The 23828-nt window shown below is 43.1% G+C and overlaps 1 protein-coding gene across 1 annotated transcript in view; it reads left to right on the top strand.

The window, feature by feature from the left end:
- The window catches only part of CORO1C (coronin 1C), a 544511-nt gene that overhangs the window by 456465 nt on the left and 64218 nt on the right, over nucleotides 1–23828 (top strand). The window lies entirely within an intron of this gene.

The raw sequence follows: 23828 nt of genomic DNA on the forward strand, positions 1-23828 counted from the left end.
GGGCGGGGGTTGGTGGGGGGGGGGGGGGGGGCAGGGGGGGCTCGGCGTCCGGGGGGCCGGGCGAGGCCAGGGGCCAGCCCCTTCCCCTGCCCCCCCCTTCGGCCCCTCCCCCCTTTTGTGCCCCCCCCGCTTCTCTCCCCCTCCCCATGCCTCCCTTCCCCTTCCCTGCTCTCCCTCTGCCTTCTCTCCCCCACCGCCTGCCTCCTCTTCCCTCTCTGGTCTCCCTTCCCCCTCCCCCGCCTCCTTTCTCCTTCCCTTTTTCCTCCTTCCTTCCCCTTCCCCTTTTCTTTCCCCTCTTCCCTGCTCCCTCCCCCTTCCCTTTGCCTTCCTCTCCCTTTTCCCCACCCCCTTCCCTTCCTTCCTTCCTTTCCTTTTCCCTTCCTCCCTTCCATTCTTTTTTCTCTTCCATTTCGCTTCCTCTCCTCCTTTCTTCCTTTTTCTGCTTCCTCCCCTCACCTTCCTGTCCCCCTTTCCTTTTCCCTCCTGCCCTCCCTTACCCCCTTTCCTTTGCCCTTTCCCTCTCCTCACTTCCTTGCCTTTCCCTCTCCCTTCAATCCTTCCTCCTTTCCCTTCTCCTTTCCTTCCTTTTCTCCCCTCTCCTTTTTTTTCTTCCCCCTCTACCTTTCCCCATTCTCTCTCCATCCCTCTGTCCTCCTTCCTGTCCCTCCTTATCTCTTCATTTCTCTATCTAGCTTCAGTGATTTGAATTTGTTCAGGGAGGCAGCCTGACAGGCTCAGCAGAACTTCAGAAGAAAAGGGGGCCTTTTCAGACCTCAGCTCGGGAGGCTTTGCAGCCTTGGGAAAGGAAACCCTGCTGAGTGTACTGCGTGCATCTCGTAGACACAGGCACACACACAGACACCCTCTCTCTACCCCCCCCCCCCATTTGACCTTACTGTAGGCCTCCCTTTTCTTGTAGTGTATGGGAGGGGTTCTCTTTACTCACCCCTTAGGACAATTAGGCAAAACTCATTTTTTTTCCCTGTGCAATTTTTTAAAATCAGAATTAAGTTTTGTAGTCTTTTTTTCTTTCACCTTGGTACAGGGTGAGAATATTTACTAAGGGTGATGGTTATATTAAAAAAATCAGATCCTTTTATGGTGTGGACTTCATCCCTGAGACCACATTTGTCTTCTCTAAATCAGTAATGGCAGAAATCTTAGGCACTCTAAGAACGAATGTCATTGTCCTCACCCTACAGATCACTCCCTCTCCTGACACCAACATCTCATATAATAGAGAGGAAAATGATTAAGTAGAGCTTTGTATGGTCTGTTCAGTGGTAGTGCCTGCATTCTATATTCATCTACATTCACCGTAAAACTAAAGGGTGTGTGTGTGTGTGTGTGTGTGTGTGTGTGTGAAAATTCTTGACAATCCACAGACCTATTTCAAAAGAAAATGACTTAGGAAAAGGTTTCCTTTTCTTACTTGGAGCTATATATTGTAGCCTTTGGCCCTCATTCTGGTGGTTATGGGAATATGGTGACCAAAATGAAAGTTAATTCGATTGGATTGTAAATCGTCATTTAACTGAAGTATTTTGTCCTAGCTGGTTTTTTTTTCCCAAATATTTTTAAAAGAGTGGTTTAAAGGTCAGATATCCACATTTGTTAATAAATTCAGAAAGGGATCTTGTGGGGCATGTGTATTTTGCATTGCTTAAAGAAAGGCCTTTTGGATTTTAACACATAGTCAGTTTTTAGTAATCATTTGTTAAATTGCATGCTGATTGCTTTAATCAGCATTTATGTCAATTCCTTTATATATCATTTCAGATCAGATTCTTTTTTAGCGAACAGCCTTTCCAAACACTATTGGATTTTTTTTTTCGTTAAATCTTCATGCTTACTGCATCTGTCACTTCTGGGATCTGCTCCAAGCATGAGGTGGAGATTCACTATAATGCCAGTAAAATGGAATGCTCAAAGGGAAGGATAAATGATCAGTTCCTAGTTCTATAGCAAGGAATGTAAAAGATGTTATTTAATAGTTTACTAGATGCTAATTACTAAACATTTAAAGCATATGCGTGGCTTTTGGGACAGTTTTGCCTTTTTTTTCCTCCATTTATCATGTGAACATGAATTTGTACTCAGAGCCTGAAAAAAACATTTCAATTCCATTTGGTGACCTCAACATATGCCACTCCCTCCGTTTAGGAATGCTGTCTCATACTTGTGAACCGAACCTTTTAAACCTAAGAAGTATTTTATAGATGAAAATCTTGAATATCTTTATGAATATTTCAGCACCGCCTAGTACCTTGGATGTTAAGTAATTGCATCTCTCAGGATTTTCCTTGCCCTAGTTCCGTTCAGATCCTTAACAGGGAGGGAGCTTGATTCCATATTTCCTTTTCCAGGGCTCACTTTGTACTTGGGTTAGAAATTGTTTCAACCTTAAATCACAGCCTCATCAACCCTTTGACATCAAAAGCCAAATGTGAACTTCATTGGGGTTAGAGGTTCTTTTTAATGCTTTGCCTTCCTTGAGAGCAGGATCTGTACCCTGAGGGCAATGGACGTCACTGACTATTACTAATGAATGAATAAGCTACCCTTCTTTCTTAAGGTTGAAGTAGCTTCCGTGCTGGGCCCAGTTTTCATCCCAGTTTTTGCCTCCCACTCCCCCAGCCAAACCCAGCATTTGGGAAAAATCATTCAGATGTAAAACACAAACTAGGTAAACAGTTTCCCTAGGGCAGAGAATCCAATTTGTCTAGGTGTTTTTCACTTTATCAACTGTAATGACTGGCACTGAGCCTATATTAGGGCAATTGCCCAGGAATACATTAAGTATGTGTGGTACATTTCAGTGACTATAGAGAGGCAGTTCTGACATTGGGGTCACACCTGGTCTTATCTCGGGGCCTTTTCACAAGTGACAATGGACAGAAATTGGATTTTGCTGGTACATGTTTTCTCCTTTTTGTGGGGAGGGGTATTAGTTTAGTGTTTTTCTCTGGTAATTTCGAAGCCATCTTTAGTGTTTTGCTTTGTGTTGTTTTACTTTTTATGTTGCTTATTTTGAAATCCTTTGAGAAGAGTTCCAATATATTCCTGTGAATTCTGAGAAATCTTTTGGCTTCTTTGGGGGTGCATTTTCTTCTGATGTTTCCTGCCCATTAAAGTGACTGGATATGCAGTACAATCAACATCATTTTGACAAATTGGACCCAGTGAATTAATTATTGATATTTTTAGAAAGTTTCTTATTCTGATGAAGGTTCGCATTTTTATCATTACCATTCTTAGGAAGGCAGTGGGGTAAGATGAGTCCTGGCTTTGGATTCTGCCTTTGATGTGTCCTATAGGGAGGGGTACTTGGGTCTATCCCCAGCTTTGATTTGGGAGGGACTTTAGAGGCTCTCTGGACAAAGGGTTATTAAACATGATTCTTAAAAAGTATTTTGAAAACGATTTCAATATAATTTTATCTGATGCATTTAAAACCCTTATTTTGAGAGAGGGTTCCTTAGGTTTCACCACGCTGCCACAGTGGTCCATGACACCACAGTGGCTAAGAAATCTTATTTAAATCGACTGGAACCTGAAAAGAATCCTCTCAACAGGGGACTTGAGAAAGCCATCCAGCCTTTGCTTAAAGGCCTCCAATGAGGGTAGTGACACATTGTCTCCCAAGATAACTCATTCCAGTTTTGCTTCCATCAAACCAGAATTTGTCTCTTTGTAGCTTTTGCCTTTGGTCTCTTGGGGCTGGATTTAGTGTGGCCCTCCCGTTTGCTGACCCACTGCTCTAGGTTAAATATTTCTAGTACCTTAGGCCAGTGCTTATATAGCATGGACTTGAGGCCCTTCATCATCCTCATGGCCATCCACTGAACAGTGTTCCCCCTTCCTAAAATATGTCCAGAAGCAAACATGATACCTTCCTGAGCCTCAGTTTCTTCATCTGTAAGATGAGGATCATAATATCTGTAGCACTTGCCAACCAAGGTTGTGGTGAGAAGCTAGAGGTGGCTAGAAACTAGCTGGTGCATGTTGTGTGTAAATGCCAGTTTTTACAGCGTCGGGATGCCAGACCTCTAGAACTGAGGCCATCTCAGCCCAACGCCCCCTTCACTTTAGAGCTGAAAAATTAGATGATAACAAAGACATTGCCTGAACTCTAGCATCCAGTAGAATAAGGGGACAATGTCTTTTTTTCTGACGCTAAGAACTTGTTAAAGCCAGAACCATGAAGTCTTAGTCCTCATTCCGTTAAAGCCAGAACCATGAAGTCTTAGTCCTCATTCCGTCAGAATGGAAGTTGAATCGCTAGAGGATTATATGGGGGAGAGGAGAGAAAGACCCTTTAAAGCAAGGGAAGGAGAGAAATGTGGAAAATGTGAGGGAATATTAAGCTTATCTGCACTGCATCAGTAGGTCCAAAGCTTCTCTTGCAGACCAGATGGCTTTAGCTGAGAACGGACATGCATTTTAAGATCATGGCCAAAGATGGACGCTGCAGTGGTTCGACAGGAAGTGACAATGTTGTGAGATAGCTGCACTTGTGGTTTTAATCGTTCAAGCAGAAGCTTGGTCTAAAGCCTGTTATAATCCTGGGGACATGCAGGCTGGATGGGAGTGATATTAGCTTTTATGTTCACATCTTTTGTGAATTCAGAGGAATGAGAAGCCTCAGTGAGAAGAGGTGGGTAGACTGTTATACGCCCAAAGGCACGAGTATAAACATATAACATAAACTTGGGGGGGGTTGGCTAAGTACATTTCGCTTTTTGCATAATGACTCAAGTGTTGTATCACTTTTTTTTTAAGTGAAGGCTTGGAATCCTGGAATGTTAACATGGGATGAGATACTCAACCTTTTTATTTCATAGATGGGAAGACCGAGGGCCCAAAGTTACTGCTTGCTTAAGGTCACGCAGTAGGACAGGTCAAGCCCTGAGTAGAGGGCAGGTCTCCTGCTGGCCCTCCTACTTAGTGCACTTAAAATGTGCCACAGTGTTTCTGGGTTGTGTCAATTCATTTATTATTTCTCCACATTTCATCATAGGCTGTTTGAATTTCAGTTTATGTTCTCTTTGTAGTCATTGATCTTCCCCCTCCTCAAAGCATTTCCAATCCACATGCTTTTGTTCCTTTTTCAGTTGATCAATTGTAATTTTTAGAAAATGACTCAACTTTCATATTGCATTCTAATTTTGGATCCAGATTTTCAAGGGATTTGTTGAAATTCTGAATAGGTTATTCTGAAGATAAAAGATAGATTATTTCCGAAATTCTTACACTGAGCTAAGACCTATTTTTTGTGGATTTTCTCTTACAGGTATTTGGATAACACAGATACAGTACATTAGTTTTAATGAAGTATTTTCTTAATTTCACAGTCTGACCACACACATGCTAGTAGTAGTTTATAGCCTATTGTTTACTTAAAGGACTAATAATATTCCCTTGTTCTCTTGAGGACTCATCCAGCTCCAAGATATATTTGATTCTTGGGTCTCTTCTGAATAGCTCCTATTTTGAGTCCTTAGAACCAGAAATACTGTGTAGTATTGATAAGAAGAAAATATCCAAAATCAGACAGGAGCAGCTACAGTCCAGACCTGACAAACTATAGTAGTTGTAACAGACATAATTAAAACCACCAGAGATTAGGAAAAGATGGTAATTGGTTCAAAGCTTGACCGGGCTGGCTCTCTGGGGACTCCACCCAGACGTGGTAGACGGAGCACTTTGGTTTGAGAGTTTTTCATTGATTTCATTGATGAAATTGAACAAATATTTCCGTGTCTGAGCAACTGTCAGATTTTTAGTACTTGATCAACAAAACCATAGCATTTGAATTATTCTGAACAACTATAAACACAGATTTAGGTATGGGAAGAAAAATGGTGACATGTGACTTGGGTTTCACTCAAGGTCCTAGGAGTAGCTAGGAACAGTTCATGCTTCCTCTCTTCCAGCAGGCTCCTTCCTCCAAAAAAGCAACAACCATAAAAAAAAACCCAATAAAACCCAACGCACCGGAGACAGAAGTTTGTTATTTTAACTTAAGAGTTTAAATGGTTCTTAGGATCTAAAAGTTTTTCATTTCTCCCAGATATAAGCATAAGGTAGTATGCTTGCTAATAATTTTTTGTAAAGTAAAAATTCATTTACTATTTGCTTAAGATAAAAAACACTTACATTCCTCTGTATGACCGTCAGGCATTCCTACTTAACAAAGATCACAATTCCTTTCATTCTTAGGAGCTTAAAAGAATGGGAAGCAACTTATTAATTAAAAAATATAGCTATCTGATGCTACCATAACATTTTATAATGGTAATTTGTGTACATAAGTTGTTGGACATCTAGAAAGAAGAGGAACCTCTTAGGAAGCCCTACCCCTTGACAAGCTCCATGTTGTTGCTGTTGTGTTTTTTTAATTCATTCATTTATTTTTAGATTTCAACATTAACTTTTATAAGATTTTGAGTTTTAAAATGTTCCCCTCTCCCCAAGACAGCATGCAATCTGATGTAACAGACTCCGTGTTGTATTCCTTTTGTAGTTAATCATGGTATTTTTCCCTTGCCGTTGGCACATTAGTTTTTCTTGGCCAAGAAGAGAAAAGTAGTCTCTTTGGTGCTGACCTCATCTTTTTAAGGTGGTATTTAATGAGATAATGCATTGGCTACTTTGTACATGCACAGTGTTCTGTACTGGGGGCCCTTTTCTACATGCAGCATGGATAGTGGTATTTCTGTCATTGAACTAGACCTTTTGAAAACTGACCTCATTTCCCCTTCCTCCCCATGACCCACGGCTTCCTCATGCCTTTTTCCTTTGCTCTTTGAGCTCTGGAAAGTAGTGGAGATTAAGTCTTTAGTGGTGGTGGTTGTTTTAAGCAGATTCATAGTGGCTTTGGGCTTTTCCTAAAACTGTTAATTTGCTGGTCCATAAGGCTACAAATAAGGAAGTTTGAAATATATTTGCCGAATTAAATTGTAAAATTGATGGAATGAAATTATATGCTGGCTTGACAGAAAAATGTATGACCCACAGGATACTTCAGTCAGGATGGACATTTTAGAACCCAGATGCAATTTGCTGTAGGCAACATGTACAGCTGCTGCCCCTGTGTTTGTGAATGAATTCCAACCCATCAGTTTCTTGCAACCAGTGTTGGGGGTTTAGAATTCCTTTTCCTTCTGCAACAATGTTACCAATGGTAGGTAGGTGACAGAAACCGATTTTACTCCTAATTTGGCTGAAATCTCCCACTAACTCGAATTTGGAAACATCCACCAATGTTGTACCTTTGGATGGGGGAGAGAGAAGTTTAAATACAGCAGTCCTTCCCCTCATGGATCTGCCCATTTAATGGAGCGATGAGCCATAAACATCCAATGTTTTATACAGTATCCCAGAATAAGAGTGAGAAAGTTACCAGAAAAGTCCATGGGAGATGCCAAGTGAAGGAAGATGGCTATGAGTGGGGAACCTCATGTGGGGAGCCTTCGGCCTCGAGGTCCTCAAGTGCAGACTTTGGACTGAGTCCAAGTTTTACAGAATGAATCCTTATATTAAGGGGATTTGTTTTGTGAAGTTTGGATTCAGTTGAAGGACCATACTTGAGGACTTAGAGCACTACATGTGCTGCAGGTTCTCCACCCCTCGATTAGATTTAGTAAAGCCTTATAGGGAGTAACTCTGGAGTGAGGCAGCCAGCAGAGGAAAAGGCAAGGAATGTATGTGGGAGGGCAGGGTAAGTAGTTTGCTTTGGTTCCAGTGTGGAATATATAAAGGGTTGAAACAAGAAATAAGGTGGGAAAGTCGGGCTGGTGCCAGATTGTGGAGGACTTTGCCAGGAAAAGGCTGTTCAGCTGTTTTTTTGGGAAGTAGTGTAATTTGGGATTCTGAGGTTCATTCAGTCCAGGAGGCCTCTGAGACCTTCATCCTTCTTTTCTGGATGCATGGCTGCTCCTAGACAGAATTTTGAAACAAGCCAAGTTTATATCTTTGTTAACCTTCCCACCTGTCTTTTTGTATCTTAGTGCCTGCCACACTCCTCCAAAAGTTTCTTGTTCCAAAATTACCTAACTCTTCTCACCCCTCCTCCATAGACGATCCTTCCCATACAGAGGTCATGTGCAGTGGGGCCTGCCCATGGACAAAACCTCAGTCCTACTTCTTAGATCATTTTCCTTGGTTTCTCCATCTTTTACAGACTCAGAATTTAGCATTCGAAGGGACTTTGGAAGCTGTTTAGGTCAATCTATACCTAAAGAATAATTCCTGGGGCGGCCAGGTAGCACAGCGAGTAAGAGCACCCGGCTCCAGTGTTGAGAAGACCTGGAGATCGAATCCCGGGCTCAGACACTTTAGCACCCACCCAGAAACACCTGGCCGTGTAACCTTGAGCAAGTTACTTAACCCCAATTGCTTAGGGGCAGCCAGGTGGCTCAGCGAGTAAGAGCACCGGCTCCAGTGTTGGGACGACCTGGAGATCGAATCCCCGGGCTCAGACACTCAGCACCACACCCAGAAATAACTGGCTGTGTAACTTTGAGCAAGTTACTTAACCCTGATTGCTTAAAAATATAAAAAAAAAAAAGAATAATTCCTTCTCCAACTCTGCTTATAAACAAAGGCTGCCAGTGAAGGGGGACCCAGTGCTTCTTAGGCTGCCTCTCAGTCTGCTTATAAGCAGGCCTAATGGGAAATTTTGTTCCTTCAAATCAAGCTGAAATTGGCTTTTTTGCAGCTTCCCCTCATTAACCTTCATCTGGTCCTCTGAGACCAAACAGAATAATTCCATTCCTTCTTTCACGCATCAGTCCTTCAGACATTTGAAAACCGTTGTCATGGTTCTCCTCTTCTTCCTGCTGTCTACCCCTTCTCCCTCTTGCTTTGAGCAAAGCCTTCAACTTCCTGGTTGCTCTTCACTGAAAGCTACAGCTTATCAATGTCCTCTCCAAAATTTGCCACCCACAGCTGAATCTAATACTCTGCGTGTGATCTGACCCAGGCAGCAGACAGTGTAATCACTACCATATTCTTGGAAGCCGTATTTATCTCCATGTAGCCTACATAGATGTGTTTCACTTTCTTGGACACCCTGTCATCCTATTGGCTCATCGAACTTAGGTTATACAACACAATTACATTCTTTACTCAGCTGTCAGATTTATCTTCTAAGGTGCAGGGTCATCCCCTTTTTCAGTCCTCTCTAGTGGCTCCCTCTTACCTCCAGGATCAAATCTAAAACCTCCCAGTTTGGCTTTTAAAGCTTTTCCTCTTTCCAGCCTTACACTTTGCTCTTCTCCTCATACTCTGGGATTCAGTGACATTTGCCTCCTTGTAGTTACTGGAGGAAGATTCCCCATCTCCAGTTTCTGTGTATTTTCCCTGGAGTCACCCATGCCTTGAACATTCTCCCTCCTTATCTCCACCTTCTGGCTTCCTTCAAGTGTCAGCAAAAGTTACTATCTTCTGTAAGTCGCCATTTCCTCTGTCCCTCAAAGGGGAAGACTACCCTTTCTGATCTCATTTGTACAATCCTTTTCATGTTGTCCTTCCATTGGACTATACAGGGGTGGGTAATGGGCCAGCCTCGAAGTCACAGCACATCCTTAAATCCCTTAGTGAAAGGATTTATTATTTAAAACTTAGACTCAGTCAAAAGGCCACACCCAAAGACCACATGTAGCCACATGTGACCTCGAGGCCTCAGTTCCCCACCCTTGAACTATGAGCTCTTTGAGGACAGGGGCCCTTTTGGATTTGCTTTGCATCCTCAGCCCTAAGCACAGTTCCTGACACATAGAAGGCCCTCATAGACACAACTTGACCTGGCAACCAGGTTTGAATCCATCTGACGGTGCCAACTTCTATCTTACAGCTCCATCTTTTCCATAAGAAGCACATGGAAGACTTATCAAGTGCTTTGCTAAGATCTGGGTGAACTGTTAGTACCCCATTTGGTGGATTTACTGGGCAGTGATTATCCAAAAGGGAGTGAAGTTAACCTGTTAGGTCTTGCTGGAAGCCATCTTGGCTTTTTGGGATCACTGCTTCCTTTCGCATTTGTTCCCCAATCTCTCAAGCTGCGGTTCCCATAGTTAAAACTCACAGTCTTTTCCCTTTTTTGAAAGTTGAGACATTGCTCTTCTCCAGTCACACCTCACCTCTCATGTTTTCCATGATCTTCAAAGATCACTGGTGGTGGTGGCTCAGTAGGCCCATTTGCCTGTTCTTTCCTCACATACTGTAGAAATTTAGGGACTTAATGTTAACAATTCACTTTAAAAATGCAGACTTTGCAAAGTGTTTGTTTCTTTAGTTTTATTTTTTATTCATAATTTAAGCAACAAGAAAGATTGTTTTCATCTCTGTGACAGAAAGAAAAGAGGCCTGTATGTGAAGCTGTGATTCTCCATTTCATAACCCTGGCTTTAATGTAGTTGATCATCCTGTTTGTTCTTTCAAAACTGCCCCTTTTTTGAACTTCCTTTTGTTCCCCTTTTTGGGGGTGTCCTGTCAGCCTCCTTTCCCCCCATTAAAAACCAAGAGAAAAAAAACCCCTTGTAACAAGTAAGAGTAGTCAAGGCAGATTAAACCATATAGTGTCCATGGCCAAAAATTTACTTCTCTGACCCTTGAGCTTGCTATCCCTCTGTCACAGATGGGTTACACATGCCCTCAAGAGCTGGATTAGGTCATTGCATTCATCAGAGTTCTTAAGTCCTTACAAATTTTTCTTTATAATGTTTTCCTTATATATCTTATTTTCCTGGTTCTACTTACTTTACTTTGCATCACTTCATATTCCTTATATTCAGGATTCCCTGAAATAGGCTTGCATATTCTTTGACGTTATCTCTTTCCTGAATTCAGGCTCTATGCTAGAGCCAAGTTCTGCTTTGTGCTGTGCCTTCACTCTGGGGTCTTCTGGTTTCTGTGCTGGCCTCCACTTTCTGGATCTTTGTAGTTGAACATGTTCGATGTTCAGGATCCTTCATTGTTGCTGGAACACCAAGACCTGGGCTATCTTGGTTTGAGTGCCTTCCTTGTGGCTTTCTGACTTCCCTGGGTCTTTCTAAGGGTTTCTCCTCTCACTGGTCTCAGACATAGGGCCTAGTAGGTTACATGTGTTGGTATAGCCTTTGTCTCTGGCCTGTGTTATTACTTGTACAATTCAGGGTCTTTGATGTTATTGTAGTTTTTAAAAAAATGTATTAATCATTAATTGGTCTGGTACAAATTACATGTTTTTGCTGGAGTAGATATGTGGGTCTGGGATATGGGGGGGGCGGTGTCTTCCTCTGTTCAGACCACCATCTTGACTGGAAGGCCACAGAGACCTTTCAGTGACATTGGTGGGTTTTTTAAACATGCAGGGGTCGAGAAGATAGTCATTTTCCTTTGGTGTTTTTCTTGATAATACAGTGGGTAGAATTCCCTGTATTGACTTTTTAACATAATAGAAACTTAATACAACATTTGAAACATTAAAGTGTTGGTATGTATGATATACTGATTATACTGATTCTTTAGGAAGTTATTTACTTAGTTTCCTGACTTCATAACATGCCCTACACCTGGATCTCCTGCAAAGTAAACGTTTTGATAGATTAGTTGTTTATTCTAGTGATAGTTTATGGGAACCTTTGAAAGACCTCACACTTTCTTAAACTAAGCTAAAACTAAGCTTAAAAAAAAGCTAAAAAATGAAACATTTGTATTGTTTCTTTGAATATTTTACTTGATGTAAAAAAATGTCTTGTTAAGGAGAAAATATAATCTTGCAAATCGCCTGTCTTTATAGTGTAATTTTTAATATTTGGAGCAACCTTTCTGGATTGTCTTCAAAAGAGTATATAGCTCATTAGGCTGTGCACTCGTGAGTCTTGTTCCCTCTTTTTTTTGGAGGGCAGTTGGGGGTTAAGTGACTTGCCCAAAGTCACACAGCTAGTAATTGTGTCAAATGTCTGAGGCCAGATTTGAACTCAGGTCCTCCTGACTCTAGAGCTGGTGCTCTATTCACTGTGCTACCTAGCTGCCCCTGTTCCCTCCCTTCTTTTGTTTTGTTTTTTTCTTTCTATAAACACCGAATGAGTGACCAGCCTATTGATGAGGCATGAGATGAAATTCCCCTTTTGGAAAAGGTCTTTCTACTACTGTTGCAGGTGATATCATTTGTATAATTTATATCTTGTAGTTGACTAGATTGTTAGACATATATGGTGATGAGACCATTCAGTTAGAGTGTAGTCACATTCTGCAGAGGGATTAGTTTCTTTTTTTTTTTTTTTTTAAGCAATCAGGGTTAAGTAACTTGCTCAAGGTTACACGCCCAGTCATTTCTGGGTGTGGTGCTGAGTGTCTGAGCCGGGGGATTCGATCTCCAGGTCGTCCCAACACTGGAGCCGGTGCTCTTACTCGTTGTGCTACCTGGCCGCCCCGAGGGATTAGTTTCTAAAATTAGAAGGTAAAAATCATGTAGAGTCAAAATGACCCTTCAGGATCCCTTAAAGGACAGCATCTGGTAACTGGGGCCTGGGGTGGAGCTAGCTCATGTAGGGGATAGCAACAAGAGTCAGGATCTAAGAGTATCCTGATGGCCTGGAACATTGGGCTCAGTCTGGTAAGGTGAAATTTAAGAGGAATAAATGTAAAGTCTCAAGTTACAAAATATCAGCTTCACAAGTCTAATATAGGGGAAGTATGACTAGACAGTAGTTCTGAAAATGATTGTTGTAGGATTCTTTGTTTTGAGAGAGGCTGTGAGTAAGACGATGGCAAGCCCGATAGCCTCTGCTCTGGTCAGACCTCTCTTCTGGAGAGGAGGGTGAGCAGGAGTTGGTGAAGAGCCTTGTGTCCATTTCATAGGAAGAGGATTGGTTGTAGGGCCTGGGGATGTTGAGCTGAGAGAAGATTCTCTCCACATATCTAAAAGGCTGCCCTGTGAAAGAGGAGTGTGTGTGTGTGTGTGTGTGTGTGTGTGTGTGTGTGTGTGTGTGTTTATTTTTAGAGGGCTGGGCTGGGCTGTGGGAGGTCAGGAAGAGCTTCCTGTCTTTAGAGCTATGCCACCAGTGTCAGGGGCAGCTTTGAGAGGTGGTAGGGTTCCCCTCACTGGTGTTCTTCTCATAGGGGTTAAATTACCATTTAGTATATATGATGGTGATTTCCTTTGTGTCCAGATTGGCCTATGACATCCCTTCCAACTCTCAAATTTTTTGCTTCTGTAACTTTAAGAGAAGGTAGTGTATTGTAGGTCTGTTATGGATGGCTATGGAAACAAATGGATGTAAATTTTATTTTTTTCTATGCCCCTGCTAAGCTGTTGAAGAGAAAGGGGGAAGGAGAGGGCAGGGACTTTGACTGAAATAAAAGAACACAAAACCAAGTAAAGACTAGGGCAGCAGGAAAACTGATGATTAGAGAAAGATACCCTTGGAAGGTCTTCATGGAGTAAGCATGTTTATATTAGAAGGTGATCTCACTACCACTTAACTCTTTCTTCCTGCCTCACAGTGAGACAAAAAGCACTAGGAAATATTAGGACTGAATGCAGCTGTGGACTTGTGGCTGACCAGGAAGGCCCAGTCAGGCCGCCACTCTCCTTAGCCCTACCGACCTAAGCAGCGGAAACCACCTGCCTGTGGGCACGGTATAGAGGCGTTTGGAATTACACTCTGCCAGGAGAGGTGTTCACTGGACCTCAGACAGCAGAGACAAGCCAACAGTCGATTCATAGCCACCGCCTCCCACTTGTTCCCAGGCACATACAAAATTGAGTGGTGTGAGAGAATCACCTGCACTTTAAAAAAATCCCCCCCCAGCCACCCAGTTACATGAATAAAGGCTGCAACTCCTTTCTTACTAGGCTTATGTGCTTAGCTCTATTTCAGGCTGTAGAAAGCAAGTTCCTGTCCTCAGGGACCTTCCAGGTGAAGTCAGAATAGCATGTAGCACAAAAGAGAACATATGAAAGAAAATCAAACTAGGGAGACAGCGTGAAAAAGTATCATGTTAAGAGGCAAGATCCTTGGATTCTGTTTTCAGTTCTGTCCATTTTACAGTTGGAAAAACTGAGGCCCCAGAGAGGTTAAATAAACAATTTGTCTATCACACATGAGTGATAGAGCCAAGATTTGAACATAGGTCTTCTGACTAAGATCCAGTGCTCTTTGCATTATACCATGCCAATGGAATACAGGAAAGGGAGCATTCAGTATGGGTAGGCTAGAGTTTTCAGATAAAGCTTCATAGAGAAGGAAGAGCCTCACCTGAACCTTGAGGGCTGGGTAGATTTGTTTAGGTGAGCAGGAGTACAGAGGAGGTGGTGTTTTGTCCAAAGACGCAGAATCCTGGGAATGAGAATGATAGGCTGAGGCGCCCTTCCCTGCCAAGCTCAGTGGTAGGGCTTCCCTGAGCTGCACTTTCTCTAGCTTCTCCTCCCACTCCTCAGTGCCCTTTGCTGGTTCAGTAAGGAAGGCATCCCCCAGCCTCTGTCTCTGGGGCTCTCTTAACTCTGCACTTTCTCCCTTAGTAATCTCACCCGCTCTTAGCATCTTGTACATGCCTGGAAATTAAAGTCTTCATCCCTAAACTCCAACCTGAACTTAATCCTTTGTTACCAACTGCCTGCTGGACATTTCCACCTGAATGTCCCTTCAGCACCTGAAACCCCAACAAACCCAGTTTTATCCCTCTGCTTTTCCCCCTAAGACAAACCCCACCCTGTTTCTTTGAAGGTGCCAAGTGCTTCCATGTCACCTCCATTTGGAGTCATCCTGACCATTCCTCACTGTTGACCTTTGACACCTCTATCTAGTCAGTTTCCAAAGTCTTGTCCATTCTACCTTTCTAGTCTGTTCCCGTCTGTCTCCTTTTCTCCTGTCACAGCCTCTGCCCCATTTCAGACTCTCAGTCTCTCTTGTCCGAACTCTTACAATGGCTTCCTACTTTTCATGTCTTCCCTGTAATTCATCCTCACACAGCTGTCAGCTTATTGTTCCTAAAACACAGATCTGACTCCATATCACCCTCTCCTGCTACTCACAAATCATCAGTGGCTCCCTATTGTGTCTAGGATAAATACAGCCTCTTCACATTTATGTCTGAACCCCTCTGCTGTTGGCTTTCACCTAGCTCATAGTCTCATTTCATTTATAATGAGAAAGAAAAACAGTTGTCCAAAGAGAAGGATGCTCAGAGAACTTATTCTCTGGAGATTTTATAAGATCTGTGGCGGCTGTGGGAGCAGAGCAGGCTCTCCTCTGAATACAGAAACACCTTGGTGGAGAGTATTCGGAACGCCTGGGCCCAGGATGAACAACAAAAAGGTGGTTGTGATTTTTAACTTTTTAAAAATTTTATTTTATTGGAAGAAAGGATTAAAGATGTGATAAATTGAGTGATGGTGGTCAGACTGACAATATGTGATTGTTGGGAAGGTAGAGCTTCTCCTTTCTGATTTTGCTTGTTTTTTTAATGCCAAGGAGAACGAATTACCTTTGGGCTGAAAAGGACAGAATGAAAATGGCTAATAGGGAGTTGGTAGCCCAGCCTCAGTAAGCACTGAGGTAGTAAGAGAACCTCCATTGTTCTTAGTGAGTCCAAGGCACCCAGCCAGAGGGATCACATGTATTCTGGAGGTCCTGAAAGAACCTGCTAGGTGTGAGTGCTTGTCACTGATAGTGAAAGATCCTAGGGGAAGTTCATGGCACACTTGGAAATGGGCCAGGAGCTGGGTTTTGTTTTTTTGTTTTTTTAGAGAGAATTAGAGGCAACAAATTATATCAGCAAGTGAGCTTGAATTGAATCCTTGGCAGAATTTTAAGAGTGGCTATTAGAAATGGGAGTGGACTCTCAAGGAGATGACCCAAAGTTCTCCTGGTGTCAAGGAAGCTCAAAGCCTGCAGATTCACAACATGGCCCTTGTTGGTAGGACACAAACTGGGAATCCAGGACACACCCTGTTATGTAATAAGAGTTTACTGAGATTTTAGCAGAGCCTTTGATGACAGAGTCTTTCATGACGAGACATGTGAAAGATGAAGAGATGTGGTGTAGACAAACCAGTCAATTGATTTGGAACTAGTGGTTGATTGTCACCTTAGTGAGTTTCCAGCAAAGTGACTCTGGGAATCTGTCGGCCCTCTTCCTGTACAGGTCACCATTTTTGGCAGTGATTTAAAGGCATAGATGATATGATTTTCAAATTTGCACATGACTCTATACTAGGACAGATAACTATCAAATTGCATGAAAGTTGGGATCCAAAAATATCTTGACAGTCTAGATTATTAGATTTGGAATTAGAGAACCTGAATTCAAATCCCTGCCTTCGCTGTGACTTTGGGCAAGTCACTTAACTTTAACGTCAGAGAAGAAAACTAATGGAGATGATCTCTAAGGCTCCTTGGAGATTGAAATTGTCGATCTTTGAGTTTGTAAGATGCAGCTTAATAGGGGTGAATGGAATGCCTTACACTTGGATTAAAAAAATTCCCATGCTGACAGGAGGCTCTTGCTACAGCGTAGTGAGTAGAATTGGGGAATGGAGAAGGGGGGCCGTGCCGTGGCAATCTTTTGAGAGCTAGAATGAGAAACATTTATGAAGCCATTAGTCAGCAAGCATTTATTAAATGTTTGCTGTGTGTTGCAGGCCACAGTGCTAAGTGCTGGGGATACAAAAAGAGGTACAAACCCAGTCCTGCCCTCAAGAGCTTCCAGTCTGTGGGGAAGATGAGTGATCCTTCATGGAATCCTTTCAGAGTGGATCCAGGGTCAGTGGAACAGAGAGGGGTGGGGCAGGGCAGGGTGGGGGAGAGGGGGCTGAAGGAAGCCAGGAGCTAGAGGGAAGGGAGGGGACACATAAGACCTGGGGCACAGCAGTGAGAAATGGGGTGAGTGGGAGATGGGGGGCCTTGAGTGAGGAGCGGGAAGCGGCCTGTGCAGCTATATTTATTATAGAAAACAATGCAGAATGTATGGAAATGAGGAAGGTATAGGACGGGGTGGGGAGCCTCAGGGTGTGGTCTTAAGGGCCCCCCACCTCCCATATAGGAAACCTGGCAAGGAAGGAAAGGGCTCTGAGAACTCAAGGACTTTCTGTCTGATGTGGAGGGGCTTGGGAACCACTGGAATTGATCGTATTTAGGAGTGAGGGGATCAGACCTGGCTTTGGCAGCTGAGTGGAGTGTGGACGGGCATGGGCAGAGAGTTGAAAGCTGTTGCAGTAGGCTGGGTGTAAGGTGATGAGGGCCTGTCAGAGCCGATGAGAGAAGGGGGCAGCTCTGCAAGATGGTGGGAAGGGAAGAAATGAGAAGAGCAGGCAACACGTGGATCTGTGTGCTGAGTTCACTTGAAGGGGCGAGGACACCAAGGCTGGGTAACTGGAGGGGTGTGGTACCCTTGAAAGGAATAAGAAAGTGGTACAGAGTGGTGTTGGGGGGGCGGGGGATGACAAGCTCTTTATTGGATGTACTGAGTTTGAGGTGGACAGAAGGCAGATGTGCAGGACTGACTGAACTCAGAAGAGAGGTGGGTCAGCCCTAGATACTCTGTAATCTGGGATCATCTGCAGACAGGTGATAATTGTCCATCGGAGCTGAAGAAACCACCGAATGCGATAGAGGGAGAAGAGGGACCAGGACAGAGATGTGGTGGAGACCCATTAGGTCAAGAGCTCTTAAAATCTCAGCAACATTTTCCAATAGAAATCTTGGTAGGTTATTCCCTTGGCAATTCTAACACTTTCAAGGCCTTGAGTATTTTTTAACTTTATTGGTTATTGAAAGAATCAAGACTGAACTCATTTATAAAGGGACGCCGGGGCTAAGCCTTGGAGACTTTATACCCATTTGGCAGCATGGTGAGGTCTCAACACACTATGTTTGGAGTCAGACAATCATAAATAAATAGTTAGCATCAATACCTTTGCAAAGAGCTTTACAAAATAGGTTATCTCATTTCATCCTCACTAAACCTGGGAGGTAAGTGCTGCTATCTCCACGTCCGTTTTACAGATGAGGAAACTGAAATGAAATGACTTGCCCAGGGTCACATAGTTAAGGGTCTGAGGCTAGATTTAAAACCCCACTGAGCTCTCAAGGACCTGGTTTCAGATGCAAGCTTGGCTTTTGACTTTGACCAAGTCACTTAATCCTTGGGCCCTCAGTTTCCTCATTTCTAAAATAATGGAGTTGGACAAAATGATGACCTCCAATGTTCTTCCAAGTCTAAATCTGCAAACCTCTTTGTAGCAAAGGGAACTGAGGAGATTCCCAGGTAAAGCCCCTTTTGTCCACAAAACTAGTAATTAGGCCAGATCCCGGCAGGAAGGGAGGGAGGGAGGCAGTGCTGTTTTCCAGGAAACCTCCTGGAAAAAAAACCTCCTGGCTTTTTGTTTTTTAACCTGAGATAGAATCTTCTTTGGCAGGAGGGAATAGATATATTTGGGAGGACATTGAAGTTGGAGCCAGGGAAATCTGGTTGTTACTCCATCACATTGCTTGGTGACAGTGAGAGGCCATGTCACCTCTCAATTTCCTTAGGATCCTCAGTTTGGAATCTACACCTAGAGGCCACTGCCACCTCTGCCCTTGGGATTGGGATGAACTCAGCCCCTCAGAGCTGTACCTACCTTATCTCTAAAATCAGGGAGTTAGCTATGACAGTCTCCAGGCTCCTTCCATGTTCCCTGTGAATGGCTTGGTTTCCATGCTTTCACATGTTCTAGCAAAGCTCTGAAGTTTTGTGCCTAGATGTGTCTCTCTGTACAACAGTAACATTTGGAAAGCTTTGGGCACTAATCGATAAGTATGTTATTTAGCTGTAGCTTTCCGTAAGATCCTCCTTTGCTTTTGTTGTTAAGTCAGACAGTTTGGGGGTTCATCTAGAAACGATGCATGTGAGTGTGAGCCTTCAGCAGTGCCCCAGGCTTGATATTTGTACTCTACTCAAAATCTTTTCAGCATGAAACCACTGGCTTTTGTTTTGTGGTAGAGTCAGTTTTCTTTTTTTGGCTAGCGCTGCCCAGTTCAGTTAGTTTTAACTTGAAAATTTTGGTGCTGAAATTTTCTTTTTTGGTCTTGACACAGCATAAAAAAGAAAATGGGGTCTGGGCTGTCAGGGTTGCCGTTTTAACAAACTGGAGTTTAAGATCCTATTTCTCTCACAATGGGAATCCTCCCTTCCTATAATGTGACCCGCAGTTGTTGGGTTGGGTTTTTTCCCCAGTTTTCTCTTGGAGGAGGCAGCTTCTTTGGTGAAACAGGGGTGATGTTTTCCTTGTAAAAAGCAGAGCTGCCCCATATCAAGTGTTGGGGAGTAGTAATGGATTTATTTGGTAATAAACTCTAATCTCCCCCAGCAACAAGTTACAAAAAGGGAATGTAAATGGATAAGGTAACATTTGGAAAACTTAGTAAAAGGCATCAGCAGGTGCATATACACATATATTTATATGTGTGTTACATAATTACATATGTGTGTGTGTGTGTACATACATGTGTACATGCACACTTTTGTTCTCAAATGAGTCTGTCAAAATGGTCTGTCTTCCTTCCAACGAGCTTAGATTTGAAGAGCAGGAGTTGTTGCTTATTTAATAAGAAAAAAGCTTCCTTTGGTCTCTCATTTCCATTAATGCTTCGTGGACTAGTCTTTCCTAAGCTGGTGTATAGGTTTCACCTCAGTCAAACTAAGATCTGCTAAAGACCTTCACTTAAAAAGGCCAAGGTCCCCCCAGTACATCCTGGGCTGTCTCCAGTCGTCTTGGTCCATATCTCCCCACTGGACCTAGATGGTTCCGGAGGAGACAGTGAGGTTGGCGACTTTGCAGAACCCTCTCTCTCTCTGGCATGTCATGGCATCACCTCCCTTATGTCATGATCCTCTTCAAGAATAAAGGACAAACAGCAACCAGTTCTGTAGAGCTTTAAGGTTAACAGAAGGTTTTCCTCACAGCCATCCTGTGGGATAGGAGTTAGGAGTATTATTCCCATTTTGCAGTTGAGGAAATTGAGTCTTAGAACAGTGAAGTAATTTTCCTAAGCTTACTCATGAAATTGCAGAGCTAGGCCTGGGTTTTCTGGCCCTAAATGGAATATGTTTTCCTCTTGGTTTAATTAGCACTTATGTAATTTAGTGCTAGCTGTCACTAGGCAAAGTGTGGGTAGAGTGCAAGAACACTGACCTGAAAAGATTTGACCAAATAAATGAAAATCCAACAGGACATAGATCTGATCATGTTAATATGCAATTTCTTTAAGTCAGTATGAGCTCCTTATGTGCCACCAGTCCCATTAACTGTGACGCCTGGATTAGATAATTTCAGAGGTCCTTCCTTTCCAGCTCTAAAATTCAGTTTTATTCAACTTGCAGAAAGGACTGTACCAGGTGCTGGGGGCATAGAGGTGAAAAAATAATTTAGTCCTCCTTCCTCTGGATGCTTTGAATTTAGTAAAGGGATAAGAATATGTACAAATGGTTATTGTGAACATTTAGAATGTAATAAGGGCACAAAGAGAGAGATTCAACAGAGAATAAGAACACTCCAGGAAGCAGAATTACTTGCTAAAGAAATGGGTAAGGCTTCCTGGGGAAAGTGGTACCTGAGCTGGACCTTGAAAGGGACCTTGAAAGAGTCTAGGGATGGAACCAGACTTGCCAAATGCATGCTAATGGGGCTAGTGGAGTAAGGGTGAGTGAAGAGCTTGGATTCCTTCTACAACAGTTGGATCCCCTGCTGCTTCGTGTTTGCTTTTGACATTGCTCTGATTATATCAATCTGGGGAATACCAGAGAATCTCCTAAGTGATGTGTTCAGGTACTATTCGGGCACTGGGGCTGCAAAGACAAAAAGGAAGGGAGGTAGTTCTTATGCACAAGGAGATTACATTTTAACAGAGGGAACAATGATACATTTAGGGAAATAGGTACTAGGAAGCAGAGTTTTGTTCTGGGAAGTCACAGGGATGATGGCTGGATGTTTTGGACAGTCCATTGTCATACACTTTCCAGAGTCAGGAGGGGTATTATTGATTTGCTGAGCTCAGAGCAAGGGGTGGGAAATGGCCAGGTGCTTCAGTATGCCTAGGGTGTTTGTACATGAAGCATGGTCTGGGGCTGGCTAGATGAATTTGTGTTCCCTGCCAACCAATGAGTTCCAAACTGAGGGGAGACATCCCCTCCGATCTGAATGGAGGCTGGCTCTTGTTCAGACGCTGATAGAAGAAGGTGACTGGAGAGTCCATAAACAGCTGCTCCATCAGGACCCCAGTGGGGCAGATCCTGGCATTGGAGAGTGAGCTGTGTGGGTCCACAGTGGTGTAGGAAGGGAATGGCTGCCTCGGCTGCACCGTGCTTTCCAAAACCCCACGCCAAACTGTTTAATTTATTCCTTAATTCCTGTTTAGAATTCTGTTGATGTCTTTGTTCCTCAGGGTAGCCATTTCTGTACACTTTGCCACCGTTGACCTTCCCTGTAACAAAGAAAAACAGATAAGCAGAACCACCTGTTACTGTGCCCATGTCATATTCAGATTTGGAGCTGAGATCCAGAAGTGATCCAGAAAAGGGGGGCTTGATCCAAAGTGCTTGGGGCAGAATTTGAACACTGGTCCCCTTAATGCTTGAGAAATTATTCTGGAAGTAGAATTGACAGGATGGGGAAGGTGAGGAATAGGATGGAGTTGGGCCTTTACCTTTGGGGGCTGGTGGCCCCATCAAAGAGATGAGGAAGTTGGGAGAAGATTTTGTTAGCAGAAATGAGGGTTTCAGCCTTGGACCTGTGTGACCTCTTGCCCTGGATACTGGTGGGTTGATGGCAAGCAGACTGTGGGCAGTGTTGGGCTTGAGCTCTAGAGGGCCATCAGGAATCCTCATAGAAATGACCATTGAAGCCATGGTAGTCATGAAATCTTTCAGGGAGAGAAGGGAGCTAGAGTGGGGCCTTGGTGAAGGAGAGTGAAGAGTGACTGAATGAGCCTCTATTAAGCACTCATATATACCAGGCACTATGGAGGCTAGAGATACCAATGCAGAGGTAGGTAGTAGTACCTGCTCACGGAAGTGTGCATTTAAAAACATGTTTCTTTGGTTATTCTTAACTTGATTACTATGAACTAACATTGACATTTTCATATACAATGACCAGAAAGAAGGCTTTTTTTTATTTTAAAGCAATTGGGGTTAAGTAACTTTCTCAAGGTTACACGGCCAGTTATTTCTGGGTGTGGTGCTAAGTATCTGAGCCCGGATTTGATCCCCAGCTCATCCCGACTCTGGGGCCAGTGCTCTTACTTACTGAGCCACCTGGCTGCCCCATGAAAGAAGGCTTTTAAATGAAAATATAAATCTGACTTCTTGGGATACCCAGCATATAGCATGTTGGTCTTAAAAGTATATATTATGTTGTATATTATTATGAAGTATATTATAAAAGATATATAATGTATTGTAAATGATTTTTAAAGTATATATTATATTGTATGTTATTATGAAGTATATTATGAAGGATATATATTGTATATGGTTTTAAAAGTATATATTATGTTGTATATTGTTATGAAGTATATTATGAGGGATATATTGTATATGGTTTTTAAAGTATGTTATATTGTTTATTATTATAAAGCATATTATAAAGAATATATTGTATATTATATTGTATAAAGTATATATTATATATTGTCAGTAACAACACTCCTGCTTGTCTGTCACCTTTTCCCTTTCTCCTCAATGTATTTTTAAAAATGTTTCATTGAGATGTCTTCTTCCTCTTCTCACTCCTTCCCTTCCTCACTCCCTCCCTCTCCCCCAGTTTAACATTTTAAGGGGGGGTGGGGAGGGGAGACAACGCATATATAAATATAGGAGGATGTCAAGGGAAGGGACTGTTTGGTGAGTCATGATCACAGGGATGATGAGATGATTCTTCTGGCAGTCAGTCAGTCAGTTGACCTGCCCTTTCCAGGAACAATGGGAGTAGTGATTTAATTACTGAGCCCAGAGTCAGGAGTTCAGACCTTCTGGTCCTCTTTCTCTTTTATTTAATCTATTGCTTTCACCTCCTATTTGATCAGACCTACCTCCCTGGGCAGTACATTGAGTGCCTTAGACACTTGCTAACTGTGTGACCCTGGGCAAGTCACTTCATTCTGTTTGTCTCAGTTTCCCCATCTGTAAAATGAGCTGCAGAAGGAAATGGCCAACCATTCCAATATCTTTGCCATGAAAACCTCAAATGGGATCACCAAGAATCAGACAATGAACAGCAGTGATAGCAACAGTAGCCCTGCTTCAAGCCTCTTTCTTCAGTCTGTCCAGCCTTTTCTCCCATATTGATTTTTTTTGAAGTGCAGCTCTGGTCTTGTTCCCCCTCAGCAAACTGCAGTGGACTCTTTTTGGCTCGAGTCCAATGTTAGAATTCTTCACTACCTGGACCCCTTTTGCCCTCTCCAGTCATCTTTTCCACCAGTTACTTCTTCCCGATATCTGTGGTCGCCCCATACTGGCCTGCTTCAGGATAGTCTCCACACACAGGCCCTACACTTGACAACCCCTCCTCTTACTGGAATCCACTCCTCACTGCCTGCTCTTTTGTCAGTCAGTAACAATTCATTAAGCACCTACGGAGAGTCTGACGCAGTTTGTTGCTGCTCCCCTGTTAGAATCTAAGCCCCTTGAGGGTAGGTGCTGTTTCCCTTTTGTTTCTCTTCATTGCTTACCTCCTGGCCTGGCACATAGAGGATGCCTAATGAATGCTTGATTCCTGGTTGTAGTAGAACCGAGCAGGGATGACTGGCTAGTCTTGGTGGACCCCTAGATGGGATGAGGCCGTGATCTCGCCTTGT

The sequence above is a fragment of the Petaurus breviceps genome, unplaced genomic scaffold, assembly GCF_028583685.1.
Source record: "Petaurus breviceps papuanus isolate PSGF00001 unplaced genomic scaffold, PetGlider_PUasm1.0 99, whole genome shotgun sequence".
Lineage (NCBI taxonomy): Eukaryota > Metazoa > Chordata > Mammalia > Diprotodontia > Petauridae > Petaurus > Petaurus breviceps.